Genomic DNA, 25,618 nt, shown 5'->3' on the forward strand with positions numbered 1-25,618 from the left:
CCATCTCTTGATCCAGCTTATCCTTTCTCCCTGAGGTGGAGGCCTCAACGAAGCTCTTCTTTGCTTCCATGAACGTTTTGTGTGCGTGCTCCAAATCAAATTCAGCCTCCTTCATCAGAGCTTTGCGAACCCATGCATTGTCTTCAAGTTGTTTCCCCTTATCATCCACTCTTGAAATTCCACTTCGGAGCACTATATGCACATTCGAATCCCCTTTGCGAGGCTCAGACCTCATCATCTGCAGATCCTGAGTCAGTTGAGGTGGTAGCACCCCATTGTCGCATATCCTCTCTACAGCGTAGGATAGTCCTCCATTTCATGATAAAAAGAGTGCAATATTTGCACGAAGAATGCATTGGGTTAGTGCAAATGTGGGCATAGTGTCCTGGTCCTCCGCAATTGTAGCAGATTAATTGTCCCCGACCTCTGTCAGGTCCTCCTCTGCCTCGGCCTCATTCAAGCCCATGAAAGCCTGTTCGCACCATCCCTGTGCTTTGGTCAGGGGGGCCGCATTTCTGATTAAACCCTATAGGCGGGTGTTCTATCCATCATCAATTTATAGCTTCTGTAGTTGTGCTCATCATGCCCTATCGACCTACAGAAGTTGCAGAACAATTGTTGTGGTGTTTGTACAAACTTTTTCAGCAAATGATAGTTATCCGTCGTATGTTTTCCTGCTACTTGACATATAGCTCACCACAACGCAGGTCTCGCACCTAGTCTTGGTTGGGCCTTCGGCCTCAAAGGAATTGGTCCTCATCCTGTAATATAGTTTGCAAAGACTAGGCAATGTTCTTTGTCATGCCCCTGACCTTTACATTTCAGGCACCATACCTCTTTACACACCTCCGGCCGAACAATTCTGTCCTACTTCAAACTTTCCATTTCAAGGCAAAGATTTTGCAAATGCACATGGATATGTTGAACCTTGAGATTTGGATCTTGCATCGGTGTTTCATGCAGTCTCTTTGCAATCTCCAAGTCCACTGCTTGAGTCATTATCTTTTGTTGTGATAGTGAAACCCTTAGGTGTGGCAAGAGCGAAGCCACGAACCTTTTGCGGTGTTGTCCATTTGTTAAGTTCATATTAGCTTCGCAGATTTTACACTTCAATCTCTGACTCAATTCCCAAGGTGTCTCACCTGGTTTCATCGTGATTTCTTTGAACCCCATAATCGACTGTGCTTCAGATTTAGGCCTACTGAATTCTTTATTCAGCGCAGTCTGGATGTTTGCCACTCCAATGTTTGGGTTATCATTAGAGTATTTAATGTAATAGGTTAGTGCGCGATCCTACAGAGCACTAACCAGTGTTGCCTTCTTCATGTGATCATCTGTAATTCCCTGAGCTTCCCATACAGCTTTCATGACAAACTAGAACTGGTACGGGTCCTCATTTCCTAAGCCTTTAAACAAAGGCAGCTTCACTAAATTTTCCATGTTGAACCATGATGGAGGTGGTGGTGGTATGGGCGAAGTCGCAGGTGATGGTGGTGAGGTTGGAGGTGGTGTGGGTGGAGGTGGCAGTCGCAGGAATCCTTGTTTTATTAACTAAATAGCACTTCGCAAAGAAGCCTATGCTACTCCCTCTTCGTCACCCAATGGAGGTGAAATCAATGGACTATATTAAGGACCCTTTCTTCCTTCATTCATGTAAGTCTTTCCACTTCGCGTAGCTCCGAACATCAAGGTAGCTGCAAACCCGTTTTTCACACAAGAGCATCTTAATCCAAGTATTCAAAGACATCAAGTACTTACCTCACGTACCTTTGAAAAAGCGCTGCTCCACCTCGCTATAGCTGACTGAGGTATTGACTGTGAATTCAGTCACAAATCCTCCTATGACATGTGATCGAGCCAATGATTGATAGCACATGTGATCTTATCCTCTGAGGCTTCCAATCTCTGTACTAACTCCGGGGTCCAAACAATAGGACCGTTATGTCTCCACCTTTCTTGGCTATCTGCTAGCTTCACGATCCACTCACATAGCTCAACCAGAAAGGAACAGAAAAAGATCTCGTGGATCTCTATATATAGGTACCTATCTAGCCACTGTTCCTTTGTCAAGCATGGATTTCTATTCTCCTACACCACGAATTTGTGGATCTTCCTATCAAACCAGTCTATGATCTCTTTCTTAGTTGGATCCCAGTGATACAACATCACACATCTCTTATGCAGATTCTGGGTCCCGGCAATAGAACCATTTGTTTGCTACGTGGGGCCTGACCAAGGTTCAACGTTAGTTAGCCAAACAAATCCCTAAAACTACTAGCCCTTTCGGCATCAACCCATGGAGCGCAGATCGAAGTCTCACTTGAAGCAGTATGGGGTGATGCTGGAACCAAGTTTTTGCACCCTGAGATGGTCGTGATGTCAATCTATTCCCTCTGTTCCTACTTTCGCATAGGTCGTTCAGTTCAAGGGCTTTGTCTATCTAGCCCTTTATTCCACCCTTTGATAACTCTGCGAAGGAGTAGGATTGACCTTCGCGCATCCCTAACCTGCGGTTCAGGTACTTTCACACTGCTAAGATAGTGTATTTCACAGATTCCCAAGTTATCTCAAGTGTCTTACTTATCTTATTAAATGATCATAGTTAGCACTGCGTAAACAAATATTCTTACTTGCATTCAATTAACCAATGTAATTACATACATTTGTGCATTACATAAGCAATTGTAAATGAAATTCATACACAATATGACAAGATGCATTAACAAGAAACAAAGACATAGAATTTGTAGAATGCTTCTCTTTATTGATATCTTCAGATGATTATAGACTCTATCCACCCTGCACACACAGTTGCAGAGGTCCACACACTCAGCTATGGACTTCTACCCTAGGCCTCTGCGCACTCAACTACAGAGCCTCTACCTACGCTACGACCCGAAACTTAGACTTATAAAGACTTGCTCAAGACTTCTTACTTCTTCCAAAACTTATTACTACTTAGAGCTTACTTACTTAGCTCTTTTTATACAATCCCATGGTCCGTGGGCCATGGGTAGATCTTTACAGCTGAATTTATACTTTACAAAATAAGGGTGGACAACCCTTTATGACTCATGACACCTTCACGCTCCGTGACCACAAAATGCAGAGACTTTACAACTTTATTACAAAATTTGACCCAAAACATGGGCTTTTAGCCCCAAAACTATCCTTGGGGGATCTCGTTCCCAACAGGCCCCCAACACAAACATCGTAACTCACCCTCGAGTCACTCTACAGGTGCGGAGAGTGGAGATCTTAGCGAGAAGACCTCCCAGCTCAACTTGTATGACCGCAACCTCAGCAGTGCACTGTGCAGCTGCCTACTTCACATCTTCAACCATTTGCTCAGTCATTGCTCCTGAACTGTCTGCCTGAAGCTTTTTCTAAGTTGCTTGTAGAGTCGCAAGATTTCCTTTAATAGAGTTCATAACTGCATAAGTCTCATCTAGCCAGGGCTTCAGCCATGCCTTCAGCACTGCTTCCTTGTGTTGCGCTGCATCTACCTTCTCTTTCAGCTGCTTGGCCTCCTGCAGCTTTGCCAGTCTCTATGTAAGCACAATGGTTTGTGTTGTGCCTTTGACCTCATCATAACGCTACTATAGCTCGCACGCTTCTGTCTCCCATCATTGTACATTATGGTCCTCTTGCAAGCTCGTAAGGACCTCGAACGACTGTTTAAAGAGTTGTGTGTAGTCCACTACTGCACTGTCAACCTCCGTTATTTCCTCTGTGACAGCGGTTGCACACTGCTCCTTTTCTTTTGTTGGGGTTGAAGGCTAGGCCTTCAACTGCAATTCAGTAATCTGAAGGTACAACTCCAGCTGAACCCGAGCCATCTCTGTGCGAGTGTCATGCACCCCTGTAGCCAGCTTGCGGACGCACACCTCGACTAGTTCTTCCCTAGGAATGGCCAAATCTGCGACCATTCGACATGCCTCCTCCAAGAACTGAAGTATACGCTTGTTATGGTTGGTCACCTCGGTCATGGTAGCGATGAAAGAGTCTCGTTGTAGTGCCATCTGCTCATTGTTAATCCACTGATCGTTGATCACCTATAGAGCGTGGTGCTCACGGGCCCCCAACTCTGCAATTACTCCATCCTGCAAAAGGTGGAGCGCCTCACCAGGGAGTGCTTCTAGATTCAACCCTACTCCCTTGAGGGCGCTGATAGTGGGCCTGTCAGCTTCATTCTCCATGGTCAGTGCTCCATCGGGCAACACTATTGCGCTTGAGACCCTTGCGCGGAGCATCTCAGCAACTTCTGAAGTGCCGATAAAAAGGCTGGTAGACATCACGCCAGCTTGTGACGCGTGGGTCTGTAGCTCCTATATAACTATCTGGATAGCCCCCAATACTAGTTTTTGTTGCTGCTCAAACTATTATAGGGCCTCCGCGGTGACATCTTGCACCCTGTCTCCAATGTCATGCAAGTCACCCTCTGTGAGGGTGACTGGGTCCAACGACATCTTAGTGGCCTTGAAATTCTTCCTCTACCCTCCTTTCTCTTGTTCCCTTAGACCGGGCAGACATCACCTGTGGGTCTGCATTGTGCTGCTCTGTCTGCTCATCCATCTCTTCCTCTGTCTCAGGTGAATGCGACCTCATGCCTTTGTTAGAGCCCTGATCTGTTCCACCTATTTGCTTCTCCGTCTGCTGAGTGGCATTGCGTTCCGCCTGGGCCTTTTCAGCGGCCTCCTTCTTTTTATTTTCGTCCAGCTGCATCATCTTGAACTTGGCCTCCTCCTTCTTGCGCTGCGCGATGGACTTGCTTCCTCCCACCGCCATGTCTATTGTAGTATGCCATTCTACCAGCCAGTGATCAAGTACTGCATCAATGGTGTCATTCGTTGCTAGGTAATGCATGTCATACCATGTCTGCGTAGGGTCCTTCCACGCCCTGACGGACACATGGTGAAAATATGCCTTAAACTTCACGTAGCCTTGCAGGTTGGCAAACACAGTAGGTGACAACCGCAATTTGTGATTGATGGCTATGCGGATGTTCATCCCCATCAAGATCCAGAAGATCTTGCTTTCCTTGATGCACTGTGCATCCTTGGTCGCCCACGGCGAAGCATACTTCATTGCTTTGGGTAGGTCCGGCGACACCGAAGAGAATTTACTGTCCTCTTGCAGCTCCCATGCTACCAGTACAATGGACAGCAAGAGCCACACATCGTGGAGCATCTTACTAAGCTCCTGTGCCTTGTGGCAGTTCGCTAGGAACTCTCTGTGGAGATAGTCTGCCCAATTGAACTGGACTCCTTGAGCACACTGGGCTACTAGTGCGACGACAGGCGCCAACACCTCATCGACGTGACACTTCCTCATCACCTTCCCTGCCAAGATTTGTGTAGCCACCTTTACAACAGGGTCACTGATGCTTGATATGGCATATCTGCGTGGCCTCTTCACCAGCGTAAACTTCTCCTTCATGGCCTCCGCAAGGGCCTGCTCACCACCTTTTCTGCCAAACATCATAGCTGGATTTTCTCTTGTGTAGGGCAACTGTGTGATTCTGTGGATCAATCTGTCAGTGATGGGTATTGGCTCCTCCAGCCACAAACACCCATCATGCACCAAGCATAGCAGCTACTTGATGACCAAGACTGTAATCGGGGTGCGGTTGTAGTGTGGCACCCATAGCATGTTGAGCAGACCTGCCTTGTCTACTCCTCTTAGCCACCTCCAGGGCTCCAATGTCGTTATCCCAGTGGTTGTGTCGATAATTTGGCGCATCAGCTGCTCAGTCGCCAAGTGTGGGAACTTCTCATGGTCAGGCAAGTATTAGTCTTCGAGTTTTAACAAAGGATCCCGCACCAAGCGCAGTCCTTAAAAAACAATCTCATCCGGCAGTAGTGGGGTTTGCAAGAAGACCTTGATCTCATCGATATATTTTGACACCTTGGTTTTGCCCTTACGTGGAGGGACATAATTAGGTAATTGAGTGATAGGGTCAGTACCCTGGACTTCAACTTCCTCCATGTCTATTCCCACATCCTCATCATCCATCAAGATCTCTTCGATTTCTTCTTCTTCCAGCTCCAGATTGATGGCTTTGCCCTTTTCCTGTGCGATGGGCTTTTCCTTCAGTGGGTTTCTTCTCAGTGATACACACGCCGATATTGCAAGTTGCTTTCCCTTCTTATCCTTTGCACTCTCCTTGGTTAGGTTCAGCTTTGGCCTCGGCATTCTTGGTGACTTGGGGACTTCTGCTAATTTTTCAGCAACCTCTGGAGCAGCTTCTTATACCTCCATAACAATTTTCGGCACTAACTCCTCTGTTGTCATTGCTTCAGTCTCCATAGCTATTACAGGTGTCGACATAATGCTATTCAACAGTGCTTATGTCGTCTTCAGTAAGTTCTCAAATGTTGAACTCGTTATCAGAGCCTCAAAGAATACTCAGTTCATGTGTGCCTGAGAGCTCAACAACTCAATTCTCAAAATGACAAGTGTTTTACGTTGGGCAACCACTTGTAATTTATATGGCATTTTGAATTCAAATCCGACCGTTCCCCCCACATTCGGTTCATTAATGCCGAATTAGTGGCAAATTTTCAAAGATCTGACCCATAGTTTTTTTCTTAAATGTCGGCTGACCTACATGATTTCTCCCTAGGTAGCGGATCTCCCTTCGTGCTGCCACGAACCCTATGACACTTCCTTGCTTCACACAATCTTCCAATCGCTCAGCTCCCCAACTCGGGCAGTGCATTTTATAGTCCCGTGCCTCCTTTCAGCTACCTAGAGCGCTAAGACTATGCTACCTTCATATAGCCACATGGCTAGACCATTGGTGTATGGCTTCAATCGACTACCATTCACCTTTCCTGGGAAGGGATCTCCATTCAATTTAACTAATTTAACCACTCCTCCATCAGTAATCTCCTCAATGACATAGGGCCCTAACTAGTGCATTCTGAATTTCCCTTGAAATTTATCAAACTTGCTATCATATAACAAAATCAAGTCATTTACCTTAAAGATGCGTAGCTTAATGTGCCGATCATGCCACACGTTTTCGCACTGCTTTTGTACCTGTTGGTGAAATCCAGCTAGGAATCTTTCTTCCTCAAGCTAAGCCAGTTGCATAAGCCTCTCTTCCAGGGCTCCACGATCTGTCATACCCATGACTGCTGCTATGCGCAGACTAGGCACAATCTATTCCATGAGCATTACTGTTTCAACACCATATACAAGCCTAAAGGGTGTTTGTCCAGTCAACTTCTTGCATGTTGTCTGATAGGCCCATAGTATTGCGGGTATGCGCAGGTCCCAATCACTTCCATGAGAATTGAAAACCTTGGTCAGCGTGTTCTCCAACACTTTATTGAATGCTTCCACTGTCTCCTTAGCCTACGGGTGATAAGGCATGATCTTCTGGTGATATACTTGAAATTCCTCCATTGGCGTGCTGATCGTCTCATTCAGAAAGTGTGTATCGTGATCACTCATAAAAATCTTTGGACACCCAAATCACGCTAGTACATACTCAAAGAGGACCTTTGCAATAGTCGTGCCTGTGCAATCCTTCATAGGTTGTGCCTCCGCCCATCAAGTCAAATAATCTGTCGTGGTGATAATGTACCTCACTCCCATCTTCTTCCTTTGGGGCTCAATGGGTCCCACAAAATCTATCGCCCATTTCTCAAATGGTTTTAATGTCATATGTGGATTCAGAGGTAGCTCATGCCTTCACGATGGCCTGCCAGTTCTTTGACACACACCACACGCTTTGCAGTAAGCTTTTGGATCCTGATGGAGGGTTCGCCACCACAACCCTGCGCATAGAATCTTCTGCGCAGTCACTCTCCCTGCATAATGCCCTCTTGCGGCGCCCCCATGAGCGTCCATGAGGATATTGCTCCGTTTAAACTCTGGTACATATCGTCGCAATATCTCATCGAACCCCATTTTTTTACAGATTCCCGGCAATGACTGAAAATTTTGCTGCGTGCACCACTAACTCCTTCTACTGGATGGTGTAACCTTCCGGGGCAGTTCCTGTCGTTAGAAAGTGTATTCTATCTTTAAAATGACCATCTGCAACGCGCAGTGCAAATAGTTGCGCATCAGGCAATCCCTCCTCCAAATTAGTGGGCTCTTCCCCTATTTCGATGCGTGATAGATGGTCTGGTCCCCCGTTTAGTTGTCCAGGCTTCACAATAACTTCAAAATCATACTTCTATAACAATAGCAACCACCTTCAGATTCTCCCCCCCAACACAGGCTTATTGACCAGGCATTTCAACGTGGAATGATCTGTATACATCTCAAAAATGGCCACCCAACAAATGGTGTCTAAACTTTTGGAGCGCGTATACCATGGCTAACCCTTCGCACTTGGTGGTGGAATAGTTCTTCTCTGCCTTGGATAACCTTTTGTTTGTGAACGCTATAGGATGGTCCAAGTCTCCTCTGCCAGCCTGTGTTAATACTACTCGCATCGCTATACATGACACGTCAACATGTACCTAAAACTCCTTCTTCTAATCTAGGAAGACTAAATTTGGTGCAGTGACAATATTTTCTTTCAATACATCCAATATTTTCTTACAGTCCTCGTTCTAGCAGAACGTGACATACTTTTTCAACAACTTCTCCATAGGCGCGATGATCTGGACATAGCCTTTGATAGACTTTCTGTATATCTAGTATATCCTAGGGTATCGCGTAGCTATTTTACACTCCTCGATGCTTATAAGTTAAGTATCACAACAATCTTCGCAGGATCTACCATCAGTCCTTGTCTACAAACCACATGACCCAGCAGGGTCCCAAACGGAACACAAAAAAAGCATTTCTTCAGATTGAGCATGATCTGGTATCTTTGATGGGTATCTAGCATCGGGCACAAACTTTCCACATGGTGTTTCACCAGCCCAAACACAGTCCATTCATCAAAGTACACTTCCAGGAACTTATGAATAAATTCCTTGAACAATGCAATGACTATGTGCGAAAAAATCGCAAGCGCATTCTTCAATCTGAAAGGCATTACAATGTACTAAAAACACCCCCACTCAGTCGCGAAGGTCATCTTGCTCCTACCCTACAACATGATTTTGATCTGATGGTACCTAGAGAACCCATCAGTGAAGGAATATGCTTCCTAGCCACCTACATTGTCCAACACTTCATCAGTGAACGAAGTCGGGAAAGGATCATGTACACAAGCGTCATTCAACTTCCTGAGATCTACACATATCCTTATTTCATCCTTCTGCTTCTTTTCCTGTACCACCATTGGTCTTACCCAATCAGATTCTTCTACGGGCTCAATGATGCCTGCCACGAGCATCTTATCTAGCTCTAAGAGGACCTTCTCGTTATACTTCAAATTGAGACAGTAAGGCCTTTGCTTAACCAGTTTCGCATCGGACTTCAACGTGATCTTCATAACACCCAAGTCTCCTATTATCCCTTTTAGATCCATAAACTTGGTAGGGAACAAATCCTGGTATTCACAGAGCAATTCAGTGACCTTATCCACCATCGCATCATCCCAGTAATCTCCAATCTTCATGAATTTGGGCTCTGCCTCTGTACCAATATTTACCTGTTTCATTTTCAATGGCACGTTATATCAAGATTCTCAATTTGCTGTCCAACCTCGCGGTGAGCTTCTGTTTCAGGGATGTTAATCTTTCGTGGATCCTCATCTTCTTCTTTAGCGGTCACGTTATAGCATTCCAGCCCGTGGCTTAGCTGAGTAGTCCAATTGGGTTGAATTAGGTCCAAAGGATGTTGCGGTATCCTAAAATTGTTGCTTTCACTTCTTGTCCCTTTGTCAATACAATCAAACTCGTCTTCAAAGATGAATGTCATTATGAATCCTTCGCACAGAATATCCCATTCAACTGTACTATGGCGGAGCTCTGTTCCAAATACCAATTCATTGGGATGACATCCAAGGTGTGACAGAACAAGTGCACCCATTCAGGTTGGGGCTTCGCTCCATAAGCCTCAGCCCATTTGGCTAAGTTTGTGCATAGATCGTCCTTCCCGTCATACTTGTTTTTCATTCATACCTTTGGCTTCCCAAAGTGTGTTCTCATCATCCTCCTACATTCTCACCAATCATCAAAGCTACCCTTGTGTGTACCCCACCATATTGCGGGCGTAGCATGCAGTGCCCTGTCCAAAGCCTAGAAGTGCTTCTTTTCTGGTACCTCCCTCTCAAATGTGTCCAAAAATACATCTACATCATCTAGGCCATCATAAGTGGGCAGATTTCTTACCTTTGACGACACACAATGCGTGACTAGGTCATCATGTTACAACTTAGCGTGGTTACTTCATGTAACCGATTCTGCCAGCGTTCTAATTCTTCATCAAAGTCCAAGGTGCAGGAACTCTCGCGATCCCAAGTAATTCGTCCATCTGCTGTTGGATTCACCCAATCTTGGTCTTGCGCTATTATCTTATATATATATACAGTCCAAATTGTCATCGTTCTCATAATCATGGATTGGCTCAGTAGCGTGATCCTTCAGCAAGATCTAGGGGTATTATTACGTGGAGCAATTTCTTCTCAAATATCATCTTTCACTTCTTTAGGTTGATTACCTCCTTCATATCAGTAGTCCAATCGATGCTAAGGAGCGCAGGGTACGGGTTGCTATCATCCACAATTTCTATTAATCCAAAGTTAGCCAATGCATTCGCGCCTTCAATATCTACAGTCACCCCTTGCAGCCGCCCCATGGTGTTATAGAAATTTTTGGGCACTGCGACCCCAATCATATATGTCCATAAACCAAGGGCTCCTAAGTCCCTAAAAGTTTTGTTTCACACCCTAAAGGAACAAGGTCAGCTGATTACATCATCTTCCAGAAGTTCTCCACAGAAAACTGCTCAGAACTGGTCAAATCTGGACCATACAGACTGCCCAGTGCAAAAGGTGCGATGCATCCCACCTGCCCAGAGTAAAAGGTGCAATGCATACTGGATAGCTCTTTTGCAGGGTGCGATGAGCGAGAGTGGACAAATGGTAGAGACAGTTTGAAAGGTGGTTCGACATGGAATCTTCTAGAAACTTCTCCTATGACACTTGCCTCTCTGAATTCGTCCAGGGATGAGTGAGAGATCATCAATCTCCAAGTGGAATCAAGAACTATCAGAGAGAGGACACTAATCAAATCTCAGAAGCTGACTCACCTCCCTGCAATCATCTATATATGTATCCCTCATCCCAGAGATCCAGAGGCTAGAATTTTGTATCTTGTAAGGAAGTGCTGCTGGTTTCTTGGTGTAACATCATAGTGTTGGGTGATCTAAGCTTTTCATGAGGTGAAGAAGGGCTTTCTTTCTGAGAGGATGACGCTGGGTTAGAACAATTAGTTGTAATCCTCTTTGCTATTCTTCATATTAATAAATCTATTCAAGTTTTCCTCCACATTCTTGTATGATTGATGATATATGCATTTGTGTGGTCAATATATTTGGTCCTATATTATTTGTGATAGTAGATCTCTGTTCTTGGATAGTGTTATGCTGCTTTGATTCCACAAGTGCTCTTTGAAGCTGGGTAGACGAGGAAGTGAGTGGCAAAGATCTATCAGAAGAGAGAGGAATCAAGCAAGGAACCAAGCGCAAGACAGAGGTTGGTCTCCTATGTTACCCTCTTATCTACTTCTCATAAAGGAAAAAGAAAGTAGTTTTAGTTTGTTTGTTTCTAAGATAGATACCAGTCTTAGTGGGACTAGCAATTCTGCATAGACACTAGATTTCCTGATAACAAAATGGTGACTCCGTTGGGGAGCGAATAGCATGTTTGCTTTTCTATACTTCTTTGTTTTATAAACTTACATACGGAGCCTGAAGTCAAGCCAGCTAGCCTTCGAACTGCATTTGCTATGCAAGTGCAAAGTAGATCAATTCTGCTTTAGTCTATCTTTGGGTTTTGTTTATAAACTAAACAATTGATTTGTAAACATCCTAATTGCCCTTGTGGTGGCTCTGGTAACCTCTTTAGATCTACCCCTGTGATTTATTTACTGATTATCATTTGCTCGGCCTAAATCCCTGAACTGTGCTACAAACTGTGATCAAGAACTGGATCAAAAGTCTCGCACTGTACCGTCGCACCCTCTCTTCAAGGATATCAGTATGCATTGCACTTCTTGTGTGCAGTAGGTGGGATGCATACTGGAATCCCTATGTAACAAGTGCGATGGTCAGATAAGGCTAATTTTGCCTCCAGACTTTGGTTTTTCTTCACTCTTTTCAGCTCTACTTAGGAGTTTTGCTGTCTGTAGTTAGTATACCTCTGTGGAAACCCCCTTCCTTGCCATTATTCCGCCTCCATTGTGCAAAGAACTGTAAATTCTTTTATGTATTGTGAGCCATTTTCAGTTCTCTTTTACAAAGAAGTAGCGTAATTGAACTGTCGTTTCTTGATTTGGAAGTGTCACAAGTGTCGTTTTCAGTCATAGAAGAGAATCTGATTGTTCTTGATAGTCGATTACACTATTAATCTTGTATTTGATTTGAATTAATAGTTTTTCAAGTGTCGAAAGCAAGTTTTCAATTCCAAATCACAAAGTGTCGTCATTGTCTTCATTTTGTCTTGAAAAGAAGCTTGTTAGTAATGTCACTTTGAAAAATAATTCAGATTTGTGCTTAGCTTTCTTTTTATCATTCACACATTAAGAAGGTTGAAAACAAATGCATGCATGTGCATTTGCATTTAGACTGTTTGTTGGTTTGATTTAGGACAGTGCATATAGTGTGTGCTCTCTGCTCTATGTTGAAGGAATATCATCTCTCTTTCTTTAGTAGCTAGGATTTTCATTGCAAAAAGAAGATTAAACAATTGTTTATCATCTTAGATTGCATTTTAGGAATTGTATATCTACATCACACAGTGAACCTGAAAGGAAAATTTCTTAAACAAGATCAACTGTAAAATAAATTTAATGAATCTAAAAACGCTTTGGAACCTAACGCACAACATTTAGAAGTCTAGGCTAGAGATGTATTCCGGTGTCGTAAAACCTGGTAACTATTGTTTTCATTGCTGGTTGGGTGATTCCTCCACTTTGAGACGACAAGTGCCAGTACAGACTTGTGCTCCCACGTACAATTGAGTATATATTGGGAGACCACAATAGGTTATATCCTTTATCCATAGGAAGTCGTGTCTGCCGCCCTATCAATCGCAATGCACTGAACACAGCATTCGGGAAGATTGACTGCCGGACCGTAAAAAGTATTCTGCATTTTTGCGATTGGTTTGGTAATCCCTCTGCCTAGACTTCCAGAGTAGTCTCTTTCGTTCCTTTTCAAACTCCTTAAAGGAAATGGTCCATCTGAGCACTTGTCACTTCAAGCTCATTAAAAATTGAAGGCGACTAGAGTCATCTTTTATTTTTTCTCGACTCTTAAAAATTGAAAAAACAAGTTGTGTCAAAGCTTCTAAAATTTATTTTAATCAGAATAAACGTCACCTTTCCTACGTTGGTCTTAGGTTGAGAAAAATGGAGTCCGCCAACCAAGGATTTCCCCTTGGAGGAAATCCTAGTCCTTTCTCCTCTTGGGGAGATGTTGGTGCACCCCATATGGCTACATTGTCACTTCTAGGATTGACAATCGGCCTGCCCATATGGCTCTTCTCGACCTCTGTCATTCAGAACACCATGATTCTTGAGTAATCAAGTAAGCAACTAGACAATACCAAAGCTACCCCCCAACCTTCTACTTCGTCCGATTCTCCCTCTCCTCCTTCCTCTTCGCTTGATGAAGCTGGTAAAGCCAAAAATCAAGTAACTAAGAAGGAGAAGAAGGGGAAGGAGAAGAAAGAGAAGAAGAAGAAGGAGCCAAAGGCGAAAAGGGGCAACCAAGCATCATCTAGTGAAAATCCACACACGGCACTGTCAAAGCCTAAATCTCCATGTGTCATTTGCAAAGGGGATCACTATCATCGAGATTGTCCTTGCATCCCTTGGATCTTAAGGGACTGGTCTCCTCGTTTGCACAATCCGGTGTCAACAACCTCTGATGATCATGTTGAAAGTACATCGTCAACTAGTGAAAGCGAAGTGTCGGGATAGAAAAGGAAAAGTAAATTCCCTTGTAAACTATGTGAAGGTGATCATGCCATCCACCGACCGTCCGATTTTACCGCTACGGTTTCCTCCTAGATATAAGAAACTCTTGCCAAGTCCATCACTAGTTGAAAATCCGACTGACACGCCATTGTGGTCGGTCAAAGCGTCTATCATTGAAGATAAACCATCTGAATTCACACCAGACGAAATTCAAAAGGTCGAGGCGGTAGTTGACCCGATCTTGCCTTCAGAAGGTCCATCTTCAGATGATATAGTCACCGGAGAGAACAAGAACGACACCGTTCAAATTCTCTTCATAAACACAGACTCCAATGAACATGGGGGTAGTCTACCCATTCCTTTACCGCAGGAAGGAAGTTCGTCAGAGTCATATCCAGCCGTCTATTCAGTCCCACCTCCAAGCAACCTAGTTGTTTCCTTCGATTGGAATCTACTAGGCAGACCCTGTTTACCGGGTAGTGTACCATTTCGAATCATTGCACAAATATACAGAATGGTCATGGCTGGTACCATCATAGATGAAGGGGCTTCTGTGAGTATCCTTTCCTCAACAGCTTGGAAAGCGCTTGGTTCGCCATCGCTTTTGCCTGAGATGAGAAACCTAACAGGCTTTGACAAAGGAACCAGTCGACCGTTAGGGATCCTTCCAATATGCCGATAACATTAAGAAGGAAAATCGTTCACATGAACGTAATGGTAGTCCAAGGACCCCTATATTATAGTCTACTCCTAGGACGCGACTATATTTATTGCATGGGAGCCATTGTCCCCTCGCTCTTTAGAGTAATGTGTTTTCCGCGTGAAGAGTGGTCAAGCTCGTAGACCAGCTTTCATTCCCCGGCTCACACATAACAAATAGTCAAAAACCATCCCTGAATGGTCTTTTCATGCAAGGAATGTCTCATCAATCCCCAGTCTATCCACCTGATGAGCGCGAGTGATTCGGGAGGACATGACTGAAACCCAGGGGGCATGCACCCTGGTCTGTTTTGGCAAGAAAACCTTGGGCATAGGGTAGGTTTCCACGAAGGATATATGACTGGTTTATGAGATTAGACTGGAATAAGATTCCTTCGTCAAATTTATGTGAGTGGAGGCAAGTTGCGCCGCTCACCTTTGTTTATTTCAGTAGACATCGCCGAGGAAGTGTTTTGTCTACAATGCGGATGGAACAATCTTTGGTAACCTGGAAATTTTTCACTATACCTGGGGGCATGCAAACCTTTTAGCATGCAAGTGAAGAGTGACCATTTATTTTTTAAATTTGTAGGTCCTCTAACCCTTTAAACTCGTAGGATTGGTCGCTTCCTAACTTGCATAAAGAAAGGATGCAGGGCAAAGCTTTGTAAGGTGCAAACTCCATAAAAAATGGCATCTTAGATGAAACATCCTTATTATACGACTGGATCGAGCAGTTTTTATGTGGAGTTCAAGCTCGTTAAAAATTAAACATAAGCAATGAGAAAATGTTTCCCCCAAAGTTTAAGCTCATTCATTAAAAAATGAACCAATTTCCGGTAAATAACCATCGTGAATGCATTATCATCAGCCTTCAAAGCCTTGGTCGTGTTCTCATCATCACCTCCACTCTGTATTGGCCGTTCATTCACCTCCATTTGATTGTTTACCTTTTTGAGGAACAGCTGCGAAGAGTGATCTTGTTAGCCATCCTTGTGACACTGTCGTGATTGGAGAATTCCAAACCGTACCTGGAATCAGCTGCTACCCGAATTTATCACTCGTTCCTCGAAAAACGAGTCTCCTTTAAGCTCTTTTCATCTGACTCGTAAAATATGAAAAGATTGCCGAGAAATTGGCCTCTCCAGCTCGTTAAAGTGACCGGAAGTGCTATCCCTCCTTTAGATTTTAATCTTTTTGGACCTAAGGGATTATTACACAAAAAGATCGAGCGCTTGTTTTGTTTGGCTCATTAAAATTACCTAAAATTCATCCCTTTTGTATTACTTTATACTTTTTCGGACTTAAGGGATTATATGACAAAAAGGGATTGTTGGAGTTCTCTTTATGTCCCTTTCAGACTCTCTAAAATTGAAAAGGACCGAGTTATCTTTGTCGTTAAACTCGTTAAAACCGAATAGCAACAAACTTGTCCATACAAATAAGAATTAATTTCACTATCGCTAGGCTCGTTAAAACATAGAGATGGGTTTTCCCGAAGGGAAAATTATAGAACAAGCATATGTTATCCTCCTCAAGCTTGACAAAAATAAAGAGGTACTGGTCAGCAATGACTGGGGAAAATTGGGAAGAAAACTTGAAGAAACTTTATTGGTAGCAAGTCACTCTTGAACATGACACTTTCACTCTGTGTCCGAGTCGGGTTGGGTTGTTCCGTTCACTGGTCATATCACCATTGGTCCATCACACCATCCACATTTGGGGTTAACGCTACCGATCCATCATGTCAGTGTCGCCGATATGTTCAAGAGAAGTTGCTCAGAGAATTCACCTGTGTCTCATCCACTACAATACATTCACGCTCCATTCTTTCATGACCGCCACCCTGAACCTTATATCATTAGATGGTTTTCACCTCCATTAAAATCATTTTCTCTGTTCTGCGTCGTAGATGTGGGATTCATTAAGGCCCTCCTATGATGGATCGCTTCTTGTCGACATTATCTCATTATCCTGGAAGTCAATCTAGGAACAACCCTTTCAGTACTTTGAAGCTTGCATGCCTCAATGGCAAGTTTCTCACTTCCGGCGACAGGTTTAAATCAATGGCCTTCGACCGAAAGATTTTGCTTGGTGTTCGACACCAAGTCCCTTTTTCACACCACGTGAATTGTACTGTCGTACCTTAAGGTTCATCATCATTATCGGTGATTCCTCTCACACCTATTAACAACTTACATCACTGGCTGGTAATCAGGCAATGTCTTTCCATGTTCGACTCCAGAACATCTCTCACATGGATCGACTTGTACTTTGAGTGAAGATCGAACGATATTGAAGACCCCGGATCTAGTTTCATCCATCTGGGCTGCGATATATATTCAGGAAAATAAAGACATCAAATGTACATCATTTCTTCACAAATAATCATCCAATCTAAGGGATGATGGCTCTACCAGAATCATCAGTCTGCACACAGACGATTGTCTGTCTTATGTACATGAAAATGAATTTATAAAGCTGAGCATGGGAATGCCCGCCTCAGCTAGATCATGAAAATATTATGAAGATAATGTATTGTATTGTATCTTATTACAGGTCGCCTTCCAGCTCGAAAAAACTTCGGATCCTCATGATAAAGCATTTCACCCGACATCAAAAGATTAACGACCTCATGCTTTAGGGGGCAACTGTTATAGACATTTTTGGGCACTACAACCCCAATCATATATGTCCATAAACCAAGGGCTCCTAAGTCCCTAAAAGTGTTGTTTCACACCCTAAAGGAACAAGGTCAGCTGATTACATCATCTCCCAGAAGTTCTCCACAGAAAACTGCTCAGAACTGGTCAAATCTGGACCATATAGACTGCCTAGTGCAGAAGGTGTGATGCATCCCACCTGCCCAGAGTAAAAGGTGCGATGCATACTGGATAGCTATTTTGCAGGGCGCGATGAGCGAGAGTGGACAAATGGCAGAGACAGTTTGCAAGGTGGTTCGACATGGAATCTTCCAGAAACTTCTCCTATGACACTAATCGAATCTCAGAAGCTGACTCACCTCCCTACAATCATCTATATATGGATCCCTCATCCCAGAGATCCAGAGGCTAGAATTTTGTATCTTGTAAGGAAGTGTTGCTGGTTTCTTGGTGTAACATCATAGTGTTGGGTGATCTAAGCTTTTCATGAGGTGAAGAAGGGCTTTCTTGCTAAGAGGATGATGTTGGGTCACAACAATTGGTTGTAATCCTCTTTGCTATTCTTGATATTAATAAAGCTATTCAAGTTTTCCTCCACATTCTTGTATGATTGATGATATATGCATTTTTGTGGTTAATATATATTTGGTCCTATATTGTTTGTGATAGTAGATCTCTGTTCTTGGATAGTGTTATGCTGCTTTGATTCCACAGGTGCTCTTTGAAGTTGGGTAGACGAGGAAGCGAGTGGCAAATATCTATCAGAAGGGAGAGGAATCAAGCAAGGAACCAAGTGCAAGACAGAGGATGGTCTCCTTTGTTCCCCTCTTATCTACTTCTCATAAAGGAAAACGAAAGCATCTCTAGTTTATTTGTTTCTAAGACAGCTACCAGTCTTAGTGGGACTAGCAGCTCTGCATAGACACTAGATTTCCCGATAACACATGGGGATGATCTTCTGCTGATTTTCCATCCTTAATTGAATCAGATGCCACTGCAACGCAGGTCTTCCCATCCATTCCCAAGTCTGTTTTGGTAAGACATTGACGTCTAACCCAAGATCCAAAATAACTTGATCCATTTCATACTCTCCTATTTGCGTGGTCAATCTCATCTCTCGTCCTGTCCTTGTTTTATTCTTACCAATCTTTCATACCATGCGCGGTTCACCTAGAGTGTTTCCGGCGCATCCATTTATAAGCTCCTGTAATCCCTTCATGGCCTTGCTATAGCAGCTTCATGCAGGTCTCTAGGAAGGTCGTAAGCATAGAAGGGTTCATCTCCTGATCTAGCTTATCCTTGCTCCCTAAGGTGGAGGCCTCACGTAGCTCTTCTTTACTTCCATGAACGTTTCGCGTGCGTGCTCCAAATAAAATTAAGCCTCCTTTGTCAGAGCATTGTGAACCCATGCGCTATCTTTGGGATGTTTCCCTTTTCATCCCCTATTGCAATTCCACTTTGGAGCACTATATTCACATTAAGATCCTCTTCGCGAGGCTCGGACCTCATCATCTATAGGTTCTGAGTCAACTGAGGTGGTAGTGCCCCTTTGTCACGTATCCTTGCTATAACGTAGGACAATCCTCCATTTCATGATCAAACAGAGTGCAATATTTTCACGACCGACGCGTTGGGTTAGTGCAATCACGGGCGTAGTGTCCTAGTCCTCTGCAATTGTAGCAGATTAACTGTCTTCAACCTCTGCCAGGTCCTCCTCCACCTCGGCCTCGTCCGCACCCCTGAAAGCCTGTTCGCACCATCCCCGTGCTCTAGTCAAGGGGCCGCATTTCTGCCTGAACCCTATAGACGGGTGTTCTATCCATCATCAATTCATAGCTTTTGTAGTTGTTCTCATCATGCCCTACTGACCTACAGAAGTCGCAAAACAATTATTGTGGTGTTTGTACAAACTTCTGCAGCAAATAACAGTTATCGTCGTATGTTTTCCTGTTACCTAACATATAGCACATCATAATGCAGGCCCCGCGCTTGGTCCTACTTGGGCCTCTGACCTTAAAGGAATCAGTCCTCCTCTTGTAATATAGTTCACAAAGACCAGAAAATGGTCTTTGTGATGCCCCTGACCTTTACATTTCAGGCACCATACCTCTTCGCGCACCTCTGGCCGAGCTGTTCTATCCTACTTCAAACTTTGCATTTCAAGGCAAAGATTTTGCAACTGTGCATGGATCTGCTGAACCCCATGATTTGGATCTTGCATCAACGTTTCATGTAGTCTCATTGCAATCTTGAAGGCCTCTGCCTGAGTCGTTATATTCCGTTGTGACAGTGCAACCCTTAGGTGTGGCAAGAGCAAAGCACGAACCATTCGCGGTGCTATTTATCTGTTAAGTTCATATTAGCTTCACAGATTTTACACTTCAATCTCTGATCCAATTCCCAAGGTGTCTCTCCTGGTTTCATCGCGATTTCTTTGAACCCCACAATCGACTATGCTTCAGATTTAGGCCTACTGGATTCTTTATTCAGTGTGGTCTGGATGTCTACCACTCCAGTGTTTGGGTTATCATTAGAGTATTTAATGTACCAGGTTAGCACGTGATCCTGCAGAGCACTAGCAGTGTTGCCTTCTTCATGTGATCATCTGTAATGTCCTGAGCTTCCCATACTACTTTCGCGACAAACCAGAATTGGTCGAAGTCCTCATTTCCTAAGAATTTAAACAAAGGTAGCTTCACTAAATTTGCCATGCTGAACTGTGGTGGAGACGGTGGTGGTATGGGTGAAGTCGCAAGTGATGGTGGTGAAGTTGGAGGTGGCATGGGTGGAGGTGGCAGTCGCGGGAATCCTTATCTTATTAACTGAATAGCACTTTGTGGAGAAGCCTGCGCTACTCCCTCTTCGTCACCCAATGGAGGTGAAATCAATGGACTATATTTAGGACCCTTTCTTCCTTCGTTCCTGTAATTATTTGCACTTCGCGTAGCTCTGAACATCAAGGTAGCTACATAACCCGCTTTTCACACAATAACATCTAAATCCAGTTATTCAAAGACTTCAAGTACTTACCTTGCGAACCTTTGAAAAGGTGCCGCTCCGAATCGTTGTAGCTGACTGAGGTATCGACCACAAATTCAGTCACAAATCCTCCTATGACGAGATCGAGCCAATGATCAACAGAACGGGCGATCTTATCCTCAAAGGCTTCCAGTCTCTATACTAACTCTGAGGTCCAAACAATAGGACCGTCAAGTCTCCGCCTTCCTTGGCTATCCACTAGCTTCACAATCCACTCGTATAGCTCAACCGGAAAGGAACAAAAAAAGATCTTGTGGATCTCTGTATATAGGTACCTGTCTAGCCACTATTCCTTTATTAGTCCCAAATTTTTGTTCTCCTATGCTGCGAATTCATGGATCTTCCTATAAAACAAGTCTTTGATCTCTTTCTTAGTTGGATTCTAGTGATACGACATCACACATCTCTTATGCATATTTCGGGTCCCGGAAACGAAAACATTTTTTGACTACATGGGGCCTGACCCAAGTTCAACGTTAGTTAGCCAAAAAAATCGCTACAATTGGCCCTTTCGGCATCAGCCCGTGGAGCGCAGACCAAAGTCTCACCCAAAGCAGTATGGGGGGACATTGGAACCAAGTTTCCACACCCTGAGATGGTTGTGATGTCGGTCTATTCCTTATGTTACTGCTTTCGCGTAGGTCGCTAAGTTCGAGGGCTCTATCTGTCCAGCCCTTTATTCCGCCCTTTGGTACCTCCGTGAAGGGGCACGATTGACCTTCATGTAGCCCTAACCTGCAGTTCAAGTACTTTCACACTGCTAAGACAATGTATTGCACAGATTCCCAAGTTATCTCAAGTGTCTTACTTATCTTATTAAATGATCACAGTTAGCACCGTGTAAACAAATATTCTTACTTCCATTCAATTAACCAATGTAATTACATGCATTTGCACATTACATAAGAATTGTAAATGAAATTCATACACAATATGTCATGATGCATTAACAGGAAACAAAGAAATATAATTTTCAGAATTCTTCTCTTTATTGTTATCTTCAGATGATTACAGACTCTATCCGCCCTGCACACACAGCTGCAAGGGTCCACCCACTTAGTTGCAGACTTCGACCCTAGGCCTCTACGCACTCAGTTGCAAATCATTTACCTATGCTACGACCCAAAACTTAGACTTATAAAGACTTGCTCAAGACTTCTTACTTCTTCCAAAATTTATTACTACTTAGAGCTTACTTAAATCTTTTTATACAATCCCATCGTCCGCGGACCATGGGTAGATATTTACAGCAGACTTTACAAAATAAGGGTGGACAACCCTTTATGACTCATGACACTTTCACGCACTGCAACCACAAAATGCGAAGATTTTACAACTTTATTACAAAATTTTACCTAAAACATGGGCTTTTAGCCCCAAAACTGTCCTTGGGGGATCCCGTTCCCAACAAGCCCCCAACACAAACATCGTGACTTGTCCTCGAGTCACTCTATAGGTGTGGAGAGTGGAGATCTTAGCGAGAAGACCTCCCAGCTCAACCTGTATGACTGCAACCTCAGCAATGCACTATGCGGCCGCCTGCTTTGCGTCTTCAACCATCTGCTCAGTCACTGCTCCTGAACTGTCAGCCTGAAGATTTTTCTGAGTTGCTTGCAGAGTCGCAAGCTTTCCATCAATAAAGGTCCTAACTGCATAAGCCTCATCCAGCCAGGGCTTTAGCCACACCTTCAGCACTGCTTCCTTGTGCTACACTGCATCTACTTGCTCTTCCAGCTCCTTGGCCTCCCACAACTTTGCCAGTCTCTATGTGAGTGTGATGGTTCGCGTTGTGACTTTGACCTCATCATAGCGCTGTTGCAGCTTGCGTGCTTCTGTCTCCAGTAATTTTACATTAGGGTCCTCTTGCAAGCTCATTAGGACCTCGAACGACTGTTCAAAGAGTTGTTTGCAGTCCACTACTACACTGTCAACCACCACTATTGCCTCTATGACAGCAATTGCACACTGCTCCTTTACTTTTGGCGAGGTTGAAGGCTAGGCCTTCAACTGCAATTCGGTAATCTGAAGGTTCAACTCCAGCTGAACACAAGCCATCTCTGTGCAAGCGTCGCGCACCACTATAGCCAACTTGCAGATACGCACGTCGATTGGTTCTTCCTCAGGAATGGCCAACTTTAGGTGTTGGGCATGGAATCCCCCCACAACATGTTTTGGGACTCAAAGCCCAAGTTTTGAGTATTATTGTTGAAAAGACTCCACAAATTGTAGGATCATAGCACAAATTAGATGTTAGAATCATAGGGTTGTCCGCCCTAAGTTTTGAATGTAGTGTCAACCTACCCATGGTCTGCGGACTATGGGATTGTATAAATAGAGCGATGTTCTAAGTTGTAAAGAAAATTAGAGAGAGACATAGAGGAACGAATGGAGTCTAGAAGATAGCGAGCATAGAGTAAAGGTCTAAGTGCTTTGGGTCGTAGTAGTAGGAAGAGGCTCTGCAGCTGAGTGCGCAAAGGCCTAGTAGAGTCCGCAGCTGAGTGTGCGGACCCCTGCAGCTGAGTGCGCAAGGCGGAGTCAAGTCTGTAACCAAGGAAGAAGAATAATAAAGAGAAGTTTGATTCCAAATCTTGTGTATCTATTTTGAGTTATTATATGGTTGATATCTTTTGCAATTATACTATTTTATTTATCGCGCACATTGGTATGAATGGTGAACACTATTAAGTATAACTAAACACATGCAGATAATCTAGGTGATCAACTAATATCAGGTTAATAGTAAGGGATTGGGTACTAACACAGATCAAGCTCCGAGTAGGGTTGTGTTAAGGCAGCATCACAGGCTGTGAGGTACTGATAGGTGCGCGTAGCAATATGCAAGCAGGGTCAAACTGTGGACCACCAAAAATCATCAGACATCTCTAGGGTGCGGAAGCCTAGTTCTAGCACCCTCCCATACTACTTCGAGTGAGACCTTAGTCCGTGCTCCATGGACTGTTGCCGAAAGGGATAGTAGTACTAGGATTTGTTTGGCTAAATCACCTCTAGACTTGGGTCAGGCCCCTACAAGCCAACAAATGGTTCCGTTGCTGGGACCGGGATCTGCATGTCTGATGTCGTGCCACTAGAATCCAACCAAGAAAGAAATTGAAGGGTGGTTGGACAAGAAGATTCACGAGTTTGCGGCACAAGAAAACAGGAATCCATGAGTATCTAAGAAATACTGGTTGGAGCGCTACTTATATACGGAAATCCACGAAATTTTCTTTGCATCCTTTCCTTCTGAGTTGTATGAGTGGATCGTGAAGCTAGTAAATAGTCAGGGAAGGTGTAGGCTCGACAAACCAATCGTGTGGACTCCGGAATTAGTGCGCAGACTAGAAGCGTCAGGACATAAGATCACGCGAGCTGTGGACCATTGGCTCGATCAAATAATAGGAGTATTTATCACCGATTTCACGGTAGATATGACCATCAGCTATAGCGAGGCGGAACGATGCTTCCTCAAAGGACCGCGAGGTAAGTATATTAAATCTTTGAACACTTGGATTAAGATGCTATTGTGTGAAAAGCGAGTTATGCGAATAAATTAATTTTTGGGACTACACGAAGTGGGAAGATCTATAGAAATGGAAGTAGTGAAGAATTAGAAACTAGTCCCTTAATTTCACCCTCACGGGAAAGCGAGGAAGAGCTCGCGAAAGTTTCTCTGAGAAGTGTCGTTAGTCTCAAAAGGTAGCAAATTCCACACTTACCACCTCCACCTACACTGCCACCCGTCTCACCCTCTTCACCTCCATCTCCACCCAACCCACCTTTGCCACCACCACAGTTCAGTATGGCAAGTGCGATCAAATTGTCAGTATTCAGAGGAGTAGGGAATGAAGATCTAGGCCAATTCTAGTTCGTGGTAAGGGCAGTATGGGAAGCACAAGGAGTCATGGATGACAATATAAAGAAGGCTACGCTGGTAAGAACCTTGCAGGATCACGCATTAACATGGTACATTAAGCATTCTAATGACCATCCAAATGCAGGAATCGTAGAAATCTAGGCCACGCTGAACAGAGAATTTAGCAGGCCAAAGTCGAAGACACAATCAATTATCGAGTTTAAGGAGATCGTGATGCTCCTAGGCGAGACCCCCTGGGAGCTGGACCAGAGGCTAAAGAGTATGGTTCGCGAAGCCAACATGACTTTGAAGGATGGACAACACCGCACCTGGTTTATAGCATCATTAGCACCACATTTAAGGATGGCGTTGTCACAACAAAAGCTTTCCACCCAGGCCGAAGCCTTGGAGATGGAAATGAGATTGCATGAGGCCCCTATACAAGATCCTGGTCTGGGAGTCCAACAAATCAACGTGCAACTACAAAATTTGTGTCTGAAAAGGCAGAGTTTGAAACAGGACATGACACCTCATCCAGAGGCGTGCGAGGAGGTATGGTGCATAAAATGTAAAGGCCAGGGGCATGACAAGGACCATTGTCCAATTTTCGCGAATTACTTGGCGGGAGGAGGGCCAATGTCATTAAGACCTGAGGCATAAGCAGGATCAAGCGTGGAGCCTACACTATGGTGCGTGATCTATCAGATAGGAGGAAAACACACTACGGTTAATTGTCATCTATTGTAGAAGTATACGCAGACGTCCCAGCAATTGTTTTGTAATTTCTGTAGGTCGGTAGGCCGTGATGAATGCACCTGTAGAAGCTACGAACTAATGATGGATTGGACTCCTGCCTATAGGGTATAAACCGAAACGTGATCCATCGACCCAAATGCAGGAATGGTGCACGCTGGATTTCAGGGGCGCGGACGAGGTCGAGGTGGAATGGGACCAGGAAGGGGTCAAACTAATTTGTTATAATTGCAGAGTGCCAGGACACTTTGCCCACGATTGTACAAATCCAACGAGGACATCATGTTTGTATTGTACTCAGTTTGATCATGAGGCAGAAGACTGCCCTACATTAATAGCAAGGTTGCACGAAAAAGGGGTACTCCGAAGAAGACCCGAATGTAAATATAGTGCTCAGAAGCGGTATCACCACTGGCGATGATAAACATAAGCAGTCAGAAGAAAGTGCAGGGATTCGCAAGGCTCCTACAAAGGAACCTGAATTTGATTTAGAACAAGCGAAGGATACATTCATGGAAGCTAAGAAGAGCTTCACGGAGGCCTCCACTTTAGGT

This window comes from Pinus tabuliformis, chromosome Q (genome assembly GCF_031772625.1).
Source record: "Pinus tabuliformis cultivar Carrire ecotype Pingquan chromosome Q, CPIR1, whole genome shotgun sequence".
NCBI lineage: Eukaryota > Viridiplantae > Streptophyta > Pinopsida > Pinales > Pinaceae > Pinus > Pinus tabuliformis.